We start from the raw sequence: 12,334 nt of genomic DNA on the forward strand, positions 1-12,334 counted from the left end.
GTAGAAGGGTCTAAATACAGCACAAACAACATTTTCCAAAAAACTAATAATGTGGAAAGGTATATTTAAACATAAAGCATTCGACTAACAGGTCGAACAACGGATGATCTCAAACCCTGCTGACTGCAATTGGCGATTGCCAAATAAACGGATCACAAGATGTAACAAAATGGATCTATTATCATTGTTATACCAAACAGAAAACAAAAATATTGCGGAAAAGATGGTTTACCGCAAACATGAGGTGCAAAAAAATGTGTGTACACCATATCCGGTTTTCGACAATTAATGTCTCTTCAGTGATGTTAGGAATCGAAACGGTATTTGGAAGGCCATATAATTTATCTTTATTTAGGATAGATTCTTGAGTTTTGAAGAGTCGAAATAGGATGAACGGATCATTTAAACCCGAAGTCAAATATAATACAAGCCCAAACGAAAAAATATAAATAAGTCCAAATTGAAAACAACGTTCAAACCTATGATTGCGTTGGATAAAAACCGCAATTGTTATACGTGTGCATGCAAAACAAATTTCTTCGTAGAGGGGTCTTAATACAGCACACACAACATTTTCCAAAAGACCAAAAAAGAGAACAAAACGCATTTGACTAACAGGTCGAACAACGGATGTTCTTAAACCCTGCTGACTGCCATAGGCGATTGCCATATAAACGGATCACAACATGTAACAAAATGAATCTATTATTAATGTAATACCAAACAGAAAACAATAAACTTGCGGAAAAGATGGTATACCGCAAACATGAGGTGCAAAACCTTTTTTGTACACCATATCCGGATTTCGGCAATTGATGTCTCTTTAGTGATGTTTGGAATCGAAACGGTATTTGGAAGGCCATATAATTTATCTTTATTTAGGATAGATTCTTGAGTTTTGAAGAGTCGAAATGGGATAAATGGATCATATAAACTCGAAGTCAAATATAATACAAACCCAAACGAAAAATATAAATAAGTCTAAATTGAAAAAAACGTTGAAACCTATGATTGCGTTGGATACAAACCGCAATTTGTATACGTGTGCATGCAAAACTAATGTCTTCGTAGAGGGGTCTAAATACAGCACAAACAACAATTACCTGCTTTTATTTTACTTCTGTTTCAAGCAAGCATTTGGTGGGTTAAGACTAGAGTGGTTTACTGTTATAAACCGACCACCTCCACTTGTGACCATATCCTGTCCTGCAGGGGGTGTCTAAAGTTACCCGTGCTTGTGTTCTTTTCAAAGTTCATAACATGTGTAACATACTAGAATTAAAAATGTTTTGTGTAGTTTCGATGAAATATGATGGATGATGTAGGCTTCATACATGTTCTATACCTGTCAAATTCTAATATGAAAATATTACTTAGTCCGATTCTACAGTAAGTATATCATAATAGAAAACCGATCTCTCTGAAAGATGTTAGTATACAAAAATACGGAGATGAGGTAGGATTGCCAATTGGACAACTATCCACTTAAGTTCAAATAAAGTGGATGAAATTAATGATACTGTAATGCCTACAACAATGAGAAAAACCCTTACCCCATAATCGGCTATACATGACCCCGATTGATGATTATATGTTGTTGTTTCTTAAAGAAAAAATAATAAATACATACTTTTCATCGATTTAAAATACTTTTTAATCATAAGAGAAGTTACAATATCATAAAATCAAAATAGTGAAATTTTAGTATCCCCCAACAGACATTGGACACACTCTAAGTCTTCCCTTTTTTTACGAACACAACATTCAAGGACCCCTTTTTTTTTAACTATCTATATGAAATTTGCTGCCCTCATGATTATTTGCACCGGATTTTATCGACGGTTAGCTTAACAATTGAAAGTTTGTCTTATGGGTAATTGTATTTTCATTGTTGTTTCGTTGCTGGCTTGTGGACGAATACCTGAAATCTCTGTGTCATCATCAATCATATAACTGGATACATATCGGGTAATTCAAACACTCTGATTTACTTTTTTAAATTGTTATTTTGATGGAGAGTTGTCTCATTCGCACTCACACCACATCTTCCTATATCTACTCGTTTCTTCGCATGTAGTAATATCATAAGTAAATCCTTGCTCGATATGACAAAATTTATATGAGTATTGGGTGAAAATTGGGTTTGCCATAATGAGATACATGTAATTTCAGGTTTTTTGTTCTTTCTGTTTTCTGTTGGTTTTTTTGTCTTTTGTCCTGCTTTGTCCCGCTTTGTCCAGACGTCACATGTTAATTCCAGCCTTAAACCATAATTATGTATTACACAGAGCATGTGCAAGTCCACCTTTGTATCAACATCATACACAGAGCATGTGCAAGTCCCGCTTTGCTCTGAAAGCAGCGGCCAAACTGATTGTATAAGTCAATTCTCGCGGGACTCACTTTTGATATAGATTAGTAATTTCATAAGTAAGTCCTTGCTCGATATGACCAAATTTATATGAGTATTGGGTGAAAATTGGATTTCACAGAACCACAATACTATAAGTATATCGACAATATTTTTTTAGTTCCTAAGTTTAACCTTTAACATTCCCAATACCCACCCAAAACTTTAATATCGTCTTGTATAAATGAAGAAATCGAAAATTCTACAACAAATGATAGTTTCGAAACCATGAAAAATAATTGTTATTTCCGAAACCATAAAATATTTAGACACCAAGATAATACTTGAAATATCGCCAACTAAGCAGATCAAAGCAAATACCAAAAAAATCAAATGAATGCATCTCATGCAGAAAAACTGATCGAAGCAGAATATGCCTACTGCTAACTCTGCCGTGCACTTAAATTTTGCCTTTTTATATTGTTTTTGTGACTTTCACGTGTACCTTCCATGTCATTAATTTTCAGCAAATGTATTTAACCTATGACTTAAATTAATGTGTTAATATCTTCAGTTGAACTGCAATTATTATGTTTGTAGACACCCGTAGTTCCTGAATGCTTCAATAACGATCAAGTAGTGAGCTCTAAAAGAACTGTAGGGAATGGTGTTTAATGTTTTAACGGATTACCTTTATTATCATTCAAGTATAATGCCATCAAACCTGTCGTCAGCAGACCAAACCTCTGTTCAACAAAGTTCCATTTCAGAGGACTTAACATACCATCTGATAATCTTAACTTCCTGAACTCTCTGTCAGCATACATAAGACGTAGGTCCATGTTAACTGTTTTTGAAAGAGTGAAAATCTTCCGCAAAACTAAATTGAACGAGGGGTCTCTACCTCCTTGATTACTTCAAGCATTAATCACCGCAAGATTATCACAAAACGCGTCTACCAGAGAGTCGACAATTTTCTCTTTAACAGAACAGAGGGAGTCCAGTAGCGCATTTGCTTCCTAAACGTGGATAGGGGAGCTATTGTTGTACTTCCAAAAGTCACCAAATTCTACCGTATCCTCTTTGCAAATCATGAACGCACCCCACTTAAAAAGCGACGAATCAGTTACTAAAATCAATTTTAAATGGATCTCTAATCTCAAAGTGGCAGCCCCCTCCCAATTATAAAAAAAAAAACGCCAATAACTCGTCTTTTAACTTTTTGTAAATGGTAATTTTCTTGCTATTTCTAGAAGCAAGGCTTAAGGCCCTATTGATTTCCCTTGAAAACAATATGGCAGTGCGGATAGCAAGATAAAATGAAATACATTTTCCTGCAAAGCGTTGAAAGGTTATAATGCCTACATCATTGCCATCAAGGATAGTTTCCCTTAAAATTCTAAATGATTTTTTTTGTCTGCCGCGGCAAGATAAAGGCCAGTTTAGTTGAGTCACAAAACATTCCCAAGAATTTCAAACACCTGGTTGGTAAAAAAACAACACTTGGTCAAGTTTAAGAAATATCCCAATCTAACAAGAACCTGACATAGAATGAACAGACGTTTTTTTCTAATTTGGCATGGCCTGATCTTTTCTTCAAATTAAAATTTTTAAACTCGCAACTTATCTATCATCTATATACAATAAAGAAGGTACACCAAGGGAGCGACAATAGCTGATTGGAACCAGACCAGTAGTGTGGTAAATATAACCACTAGCTTTGAAGCCGAATGGAAGAGTGTTGAGAACCATGTAACAGCCTGCAAACTGGATTCCAAAATACTGTCTAGATTTGGAATTTAAAAGTATATGAGCATAACCAGACTTATCATCAAGAGATGCCATGAAAGAATCATTTCCTATAAATCTATGAACCTCTTTAAGAGTATCCAAGGAAAAAGGGAGATCCTTAATCCATAAATTCAAGCATCTTTCATTATGGCACATACGCGGTTTTGATGGCTCAATGGTGATAGGTAAAGCAAGTAAAGGCGAAAACTCTACCAATTACAGTTAAAGATCCATTGGCTATTCTTTCTAATAAAGTGTTAGACCGAAATTTCTAAAATCCTTTGCAACTAGCAGAGTTTTGTAAATAAGTAGGTTGGGGAAGGCTTGAATCATAACTACGACCCTTAAAATTTCCCTTAAAATGTTTAAACATGGAATTAATATCTACCTTGTGTTTAATCCAGTCCAAAATTTTACCAGGACAACCTATTTGCTCCCATTGTTCTGAACAATTTCCTGCTTTGAAAAAATTAGGATCTAAAAAAGACAGATCCTCGAAATTATAGTCGCTACCATTCACAACCTCTTCAGCATTTGGCAAGCAATTATAGGGTTGGGTAATCTCTCCTTTAAAACTTCCTGAAAGTATGTCTCTGCTTTCTTAATTTAATTCTAGATGGATCAAAGCCCGATTTTAACTCCCAATCTGGAATTTCTGGCTCAAACATTTCTTTCTTAACCAACGGTTTGTGTTCCTGATATTCTGAAATTAACAAAAAAGAAAAATATCTTTTCATCTCTGGAAAATTGCTTAAGATTTATAAATTAAAAAAAAAAGGAGAGAGACACTCAACCCTTGCCCGCGTGAAACAATTTCACTGGAGATCGAAGCTCCTGAGAAAGGGAAAGGTATAAAAAAAAAATACACAAATTACAAAATTAATTATCTTTCTTCATTTTTGGACAATTGGCAATAAAATGTCCCGACTCCTTGGGAGGCCGAAAACCACCAGAATTAATGTTTGGCCAAGAATAAAAATTAGGATACGGGAAACCAAATTCGGAATTTTGATATCCATATCCAGGAAATGGAAATGCAGAAGCTGAAGCAGGTGGTGCATCTAATCTCTCCTGCCTTTCCTTTGGCCCCGATGGTTCCTCGTATTTCTTAGATTTTGCCCAGTCTGAAATTAAGGAGGAAATCTTTTTGTCCTCCTGGGAACCAAACAATTTTAAAAACGAGCCCACTAAAATCAACATTATCTTCGTATTTTGTACACATTGCAAATGATTTTGCAAATAAAGACCAGTCCTTATGATTCGCCTTGTTAGCTGCATCAACCAACATTGCGATGGCCGCAAGCAATTCTCCTGGTGTTGTAAGTTTTGGTCTTGCTGCCAACGTTCTAACGTAAGATAGTGCTTCATCTACCTGTAAAACCTTTAAATTTTTCTTCAACTCATCCAGGTCTTGCCTCATTGATTGCAGCTGCTGGTTTGTTGTAGATGGAGCGGCTTAACCATCACTTCCTACAACAGCCAAACCAAGAAGAAAGTCAGTAAACTTCCTTGCAACAGTTTTTGAATATAACAATTCTGTTTTAACGAAAAACTCTTAAGTTAGCAAAGAAATCCAGATTTCCTATTATAAATGCAACGAAAACAAAATTAGATATACTGCCGTGAATGACTTGTCCCGTAATTAATACATAGGCCTACATAATGGTCAATGAACATTAATTCGCAAAAAAGGTGAGACAACCTTCGAGAAGCACTTAAAAAAGGTTAAATTAGGACAGATGGACAAGCAAACTTATCCAAAGAATAAGGTAAAAAAAGAAACATACCTTTCGCCGCTGTGTATCTGTACTCGAAGGATTCCTTAACCTCTGACTTCTAGCACCAACAGAATAAGCCAACAATATGATTTCGTGCACTAGAAGTCTAACATTCCCAATACTGTCATCCTTCCCACATATAATTGATACATCTTTAAGGGATTCACCTGAATTTGAATAAAACCACTTATCAATTAATCATAATAGATACCAGTACATGTACAATGAGTAAAAAATCTCGAACCGTGGAAAGCTAAAAACTCGGAGGCAACTTGTTTACCGTTTACAAAAAAATAATACCTTCTGATGTTATCAAAATAACAGGAATTAACGTAAAAACATAAGGATAGTTGCATTGCACCAGATGCAGATTTAACATTATTATTTTAATCAGTATAGCATTGCACCCGATGCAGTAACATTCCAAAGTAAAACTGAAATACTAGTAACTAAATAAATGCTTGTTCAAAATTCATTATCGGTCAAAACAAATATATATTTCCCAAATTGTAAAGCCATATTAACATGATTAATTTTGAATACAAGATCTCTGAAAGTCTTAAAAAAACGTAATTAATTATTAATTAACCGTCAGCTTTTCAAATTGAGCATTCAATTCAACTTTCGCTAGACTCTCTAGTGGTTCATCATTTTTTAAGTCTGGAAAACTCTAAAACCGCTTCCGCATCTGTGGTTCTCACCCTCAAAATGATAGGGATTAAACTTTATCCCACTAGGGAGCAGTAAGGCTTCAACACCTGAGCCATAGCTGAATTTTTTTTTCATGTTTTTATTAAAATTAATTAAACATTAACAAAACCGCCATTTAAAATCGTGACATGCGGACTTTCTAAGTCGTAAATTAAGGATACAAATAACTTTCGCTAATGCACAATAAAAGAAACATTTAACAAAAACAAATGGGATATTAAACTCCTGAATGAACTAAACCAAAAACATTTGCCTTATTATTTCCATTACCCCGACAATGACACAAAATACGGAAACTACTTCTCCCGAGATATATTCAACCAAAAATCTCTAAAATGATCTTTATTAAAACGCCGCAACCTATGCAAACGGCACTTGAAACATTTAAAAGTATGTTTGAACTAAATCATACAAAACTTCCCGACTTACAGGACAGTTCTCAATACGCGTTGCAACCAATGCAGACGCAAACTCCATATAAGTACATTAATTATAAAACAGATTCCAACTGAAACTATTAGCTGTTATCAACAAAATACATGCAAAGCATTAACTATATTTTACAAAGTTTAAAAAACTTACTTCCACAGTAAGAAACGTCTTTACTTCAACTTTGAACACTACAACCACGCTCTACCCAAGTCACGCTTGATAGCAGCGGCCAAACTGATTGTATTAGTCAAATCTCGCGGGACTCACTTATGATAGAAACAACTCTTCGTCAACCTGAGCATGGAACGAATACTTTATACCACGAACTATAAATGTGGGTACAAAAAATGAGAAACTAAGCGAAATTGTTACTCCCACAATGCATGAAAAAATGTGTTGTATTTCAGTCAATAACACGTGTTCTTGATTGATTGTAAACTTTACTTCACTTTAGTCTGTACTGTTCCGCCTATATCAGACGACCCATTTTTCAGTGTGAATATCATTAAACTGTCATTTAATTCAATGCACTATAATTGTTTCTGTTATAAACATTAACTACCACATCTATTTACACACGAGAAAAAGTACATCCCTTGAAATGTATACACGACAGAAACTGGAACGCAAGTCAATTGACCTACAAATGTGCATTGCTCCAATTCAAATAGACAATTGTCCCAGTTGAGCACTTTGTTTTCTTTAAACTGCTTGATATTACCTCAATAGAGTCGATCGCACCTGATGTAACTTAAAGCATAGTCCTCTAGTGATGCACTCTACTGTAAATATATCGCCTCTTGTCAGGAAATGAAATCCACTGCAGTCGATAATTAACTGTAAAGAGTTAATTTCAGAACAAAATAGTTCATCTTATAGTTCAGATGATACAACATCTGTTATGAAGGCGTTTAGACTATGTATAAAGCGGTTTCTAGCATTATTTAATTTACAGCATCTTAAAAGAGAATATAACCGATTCTCTTCTTCAGTTCCACATAACGGATAGATTGCACTGACTAGTCGTTTACTTAATTTATCCTTGCCACACTGAAGAGTATATGTATTTCATGCTAATTTGGATTTGATGCAGGCACGTAACGTAGAGTAAGGTTCAGATCCACAAGTATTCCAAATAGGATGAATGCTTCCAAATTCTGCATCATCAAAGTTCAAAAGATTAAGAGATGATTTGTCTGACGCTTCAGATTTTAGTTTGGTTATCCAGTTACTGTAGTAGTTGACGGAGGTGTTAACCAGTTTTTTTTTCCATTGTGACTTTGAAGGAGGACTGACAAGTAGATCATGAGGTGACGTTAGATCATATAATTCTGTGATAGTAACTATTTTACGAATTATTTTTTATGTAGACAAAACGCGCGTCTGGCGTATTAAATTATAAGCCTGGTACCTTTGATAACCATTAACGAATCCAGCTGCTTGATGAATCAGATTTCATTGCAAGTTGACGGAAGGCTAAATCACGTTCGACAGAGTTATCATTCTCAATAATGTTTCTAAAAATACCAAGAATTCTTTTATGAATCTCCGCTTCAATAGGAATTTGTCCAATAAGTAATAGGACTGCAGCATTTGCTGTACGGTCCGATAGATGTTGGATACGTTTTAATAGCTTCACAAAATATGTTGTAAGATTACTTATATCTGTTTTCAATAGAAGTATAACCTCAAGTCCATATAAAAGCCTGGGAATCACATAGCAGCGGATAAGATGAAGCGAGACCATTGGGTTGACTCCTTTGATATCATACAGCCCAGCACCCATCAGTAGACAGTCTGTCTGGCTAGTTGTATGCGACCAGGTATAACTTTTTTTGTGCCGAGACGGGAGAGCTTATCGCGTTGAATACCAAGATGAACAGCGTTTATGGAGTATCCATAGGTGGTTTACCATTGATGGATCAGTCGTAAGAGTCAGCACATCTGTAATTAAGTATGAAAGATTTTTGACTGATTAGATAACGGATTTATTTGCGTGACAATTTGTAAATCCAACATTTTACATTGAGGTTCTGAAAAAGGAAATCACCAATTCACCAACATTCTGACTCCATTTTCAGAAAACGAAATCTGTAACAAAAATAAACTTTTAGCCACCGCTTTACAAGCAGAGCCAAATACAATGAAAGTCCCAACTATGTATTGGCTTCCGAAGCTACACAAAACCCCTTACAAATATAGATTTATTTCGTCTTCAAACCATTGTTCAACTACTAAATTGTCCATTATGCTTACCAGCACACTTGGTACAATAAAAAACCTTATAATAAATTGTTCAAATAAGGCCTTCGAAAATAGTGGAATAAATTACTTTTGGAGTGTCAAGAACTCGTTGGAAGTACTTGACAAATTGCATGCTTATATTGGTGATTTTGAATCTGTTCAAAGTTTTGATTTTTCTACCCTGTATACCACATTGCCTCACATTCTCATTAAGAAAACATTCACACACCTAATTAAATGGGCATTCAAAAAATCAGAATATGAATATATATGTTCAAACTCTTTAATGTCATTTTTAGTAGCAATAAACCAAAAAACTATGTTAATTGGACATGCTTTGATACTATATATGCCCTTGAATTTTTACTAGATAAAGTTTTTGTTCGCTTTGGGGATTCCGTATATCGTCAGATTATCGGAATTCCAATGGGGACTAACTGTGCACCACTTATTGCGGACCTCTGTTTGTATTGTTATGAGTTACAATTTATGACAAAAATAAGCAAAGACCCATCAAAACAACATCTGATAAACAAATTTAATAATACTTTTAGATATTTGGATGATATTTTGGCTCTCAATAATGACGACTTCAGTATGTATATTAATGAAAGTTATCCTACTGAACTGACTTTAAATAAAGCTAATACTAACAATGACCACTGCCCTTTCCTCGATCTTGATATCTATATCACTAACAGAAAGCTGAATACTAAAATTTATGATAAAAGGGATGATTTTTCATTTCCTATCGTTAATTATCCGTTTTTAGATGGTGACGTTCCCTTGTCACCAGCTTACGGTGTTCATATATCTCAACTTGTACGATTCGCTCGTGTATGTAACAATGTTTTAGATTTTAACGAGAGAAATGTATGTATTACTGAAAAATTATTACACCAGGGTTTTCGATATCACAAACTAGTCAAAACATTTACTAAATTTTATCATCGGTATAAAGACATCATTTGTAAATATAGTTCAACATGCAGACTTCTAATACGTTCAGGTATTTCACATCCAATTTGTTATGGAAATATTCTTTATAAAGCACAAAGGTGTCAGTATTCACCTCATAAACTTACAAAATCTTTGAATAGACTTATTAAGAAGGGATGTAATTACGATACTGTTGTCAAGTCATTAAAGATTGCATATTTTGGCGTTAATATTGAGTCACTGATAAGGTCTTTGCGCCGGAACTAAACACATTTATTCTAAATAAAGGCAATAGTAGTATACCGCTGTTCAAAACTCATAAATCCATGGACAAAAAACAAAAACAGTTGTTGGCATGACACGGGTTTTGTTCTTCTCATATATGTTATGATGGTATGATAATAAACCCCTAACGGGAAGGATTGTGCCTGATGTTCATATGATGAAATCATAATCTTTCAGTCAGTTTAATTGAAATCTGGAGCTGGCATGTCAGTTAACTGCTAGTTGTCTGTTGTTATTTATGTATTATTGTCATTTTGTTTATTTTCTTTGGTTACATCTTCTGACATCAGACGCAGACTTCTCTTGAACTGAATTTTAATGTGCGTATTGTTATGCTTTTACTTTTCTACATTGTTTAGAGGTATAGGGGGAGGGTTGAGATCACACAAACATGTTTAACCCCGCCGCATTTTTGCGCCTGTCCCAAGTCAGGAGCCTCTGGCCTTTGTTAGTCTTGCATTATTTAAATTTTAGTTTCTTGTGTAAATTTGGAAATTAGTATGGCGTTCATTATCACTGAACTAGTATATATTTGTTTAGGGGCCAGCCGAAGGACGCCTCCGGGTGCGGGAATTTCTCGCTACATTGAAGACCTGTTGGTGACCTTCTGCTGTTGTTTTTTTATTTGGTCGGGTTGTTGTCTCTTTGACACATTCCCCATTTCCATTCTCAATTTTATTGTCTGTAATTGGTACGGACAGTTTGATAATAAGGTGACATTATCTGCTACGGTCGGAACTCCTACGTAGATAGAACCAATATGAGAGCCAATACTATAAGTTTCGAGATTTGTGAGAAGAGAATTTATAAAAAATCTTATAAGCGGTTGGGGACCAGAGACCACCCTGTCTGACACCTTGAGATTCCAGGAATGTTCTGGACGTTTGTCCTTGCCATTTGATATTAGAGTTCAGCCCCTTATACCAGTCTTTAAAAAGAAGCCAATTGTCGCCGCATAGGCCAGCTTTATTCATTTCTCGAAGAAGACCATCGTGCCAGACCACATCAAAAGCGCTTTTAGTATCTGTTAGTGCAATAATGAGTGGATCACCATTCTCCTAAGCCTCAGTATGTAATTCGATAGAATAAGTGCAGCCACCAGTGGTATTGTACCTTGAGTAAAGTCTTTGTGTCATGTCTACTATTGTTTTTCTGTTTGTCTTTCTCATTTTTAGCCATGGCGTTGTCAGTTTGTTTTAGATTTACGAGTTTGACTGTCCCTTTGGTATCTTTCGTCCCTCTTTTTTCTATAAGTATATTGCAAATATTGTCCTTCTTCCTGACAAGATGTAATTTCTCTGTTAATGTCCTAATGGGATTAGTGATAGTTATTTTCCTGTAGGAACCAGTATCCTCTTTCGGATTCCTTTTTTCTTATACACAGATCAAGCTAGTCCTTGTGTAAATATGGTTGGTATAAGATGATTTGAAAATGGGAATTTTATGATAGATGTTAAGACGTAAGAGAGATTTTTTCCACCAAATTTAAGATGTTCGCAGGTTACGCTAGAGGCATCAGGTGCTTTTCCTTTTCTTAAGTGAATTGTACCACCTCCCTTTCTGAGACTGGGGCCAGCGTATCTCTATTGTCAGTATAAGTATCGGTCAAGTATGATATGTCCTGTTCCATAATAAGGTTATATGTATTATCAAAGTCCGGGTTATAGACAGGTGTGGCTAAATTTTCATAATATGAAGCCCAGGTATCTAAAATTCTTCCTCAGTATTAATTATTTATTGTCATATTTAAAAATAGATGTCACAGAAGAGCACATGTTACGCTGGTTGTTAATTAAAGTATAGA

At 35.0% G+C, this 12,334-nt stretch overlaps 1 long non-coding RNA gene across 1 annotated transcript; it reads right to left on the reverse strand.

The window, feature by feature from the left end:
- Positions 1-4,581: 4,581 nt before the first annotated feature.
- LOC134717474 (uncharacterized) lies at positions 4,582-6,025 on the reverse strand. Its single transcript, XR_010107329.1, has 3 exons — positions 5,929-6,025; positions 5,514-5,611; positions 4,582-4,844 (listed from the first exon to the last, which is right to left on the reverse strand). It is a non-coding gene; the product is annotated as an uncharacterized LOC134717474 (long non-coding RNA).
- Between the last annotated feature and the right edge of the window lie 6,309 nt (positions 6,026-12,334).

Source organism: Mytilus trossulus, chromosome 5 (assembly GCF_036588685.1).
Source record: "Mytilus trossulus isolate FHL-02 chromosome 5, PNRI_Mtr1.1.1.hap1, whole genome shotgun sequence".
NCBI classification, from domain to species: Eukaryota; Metazoa; Mollusca; class Bivalvia; order Mytilida; family Mytilidae; genus Mytilus; species Mytilus trossulus.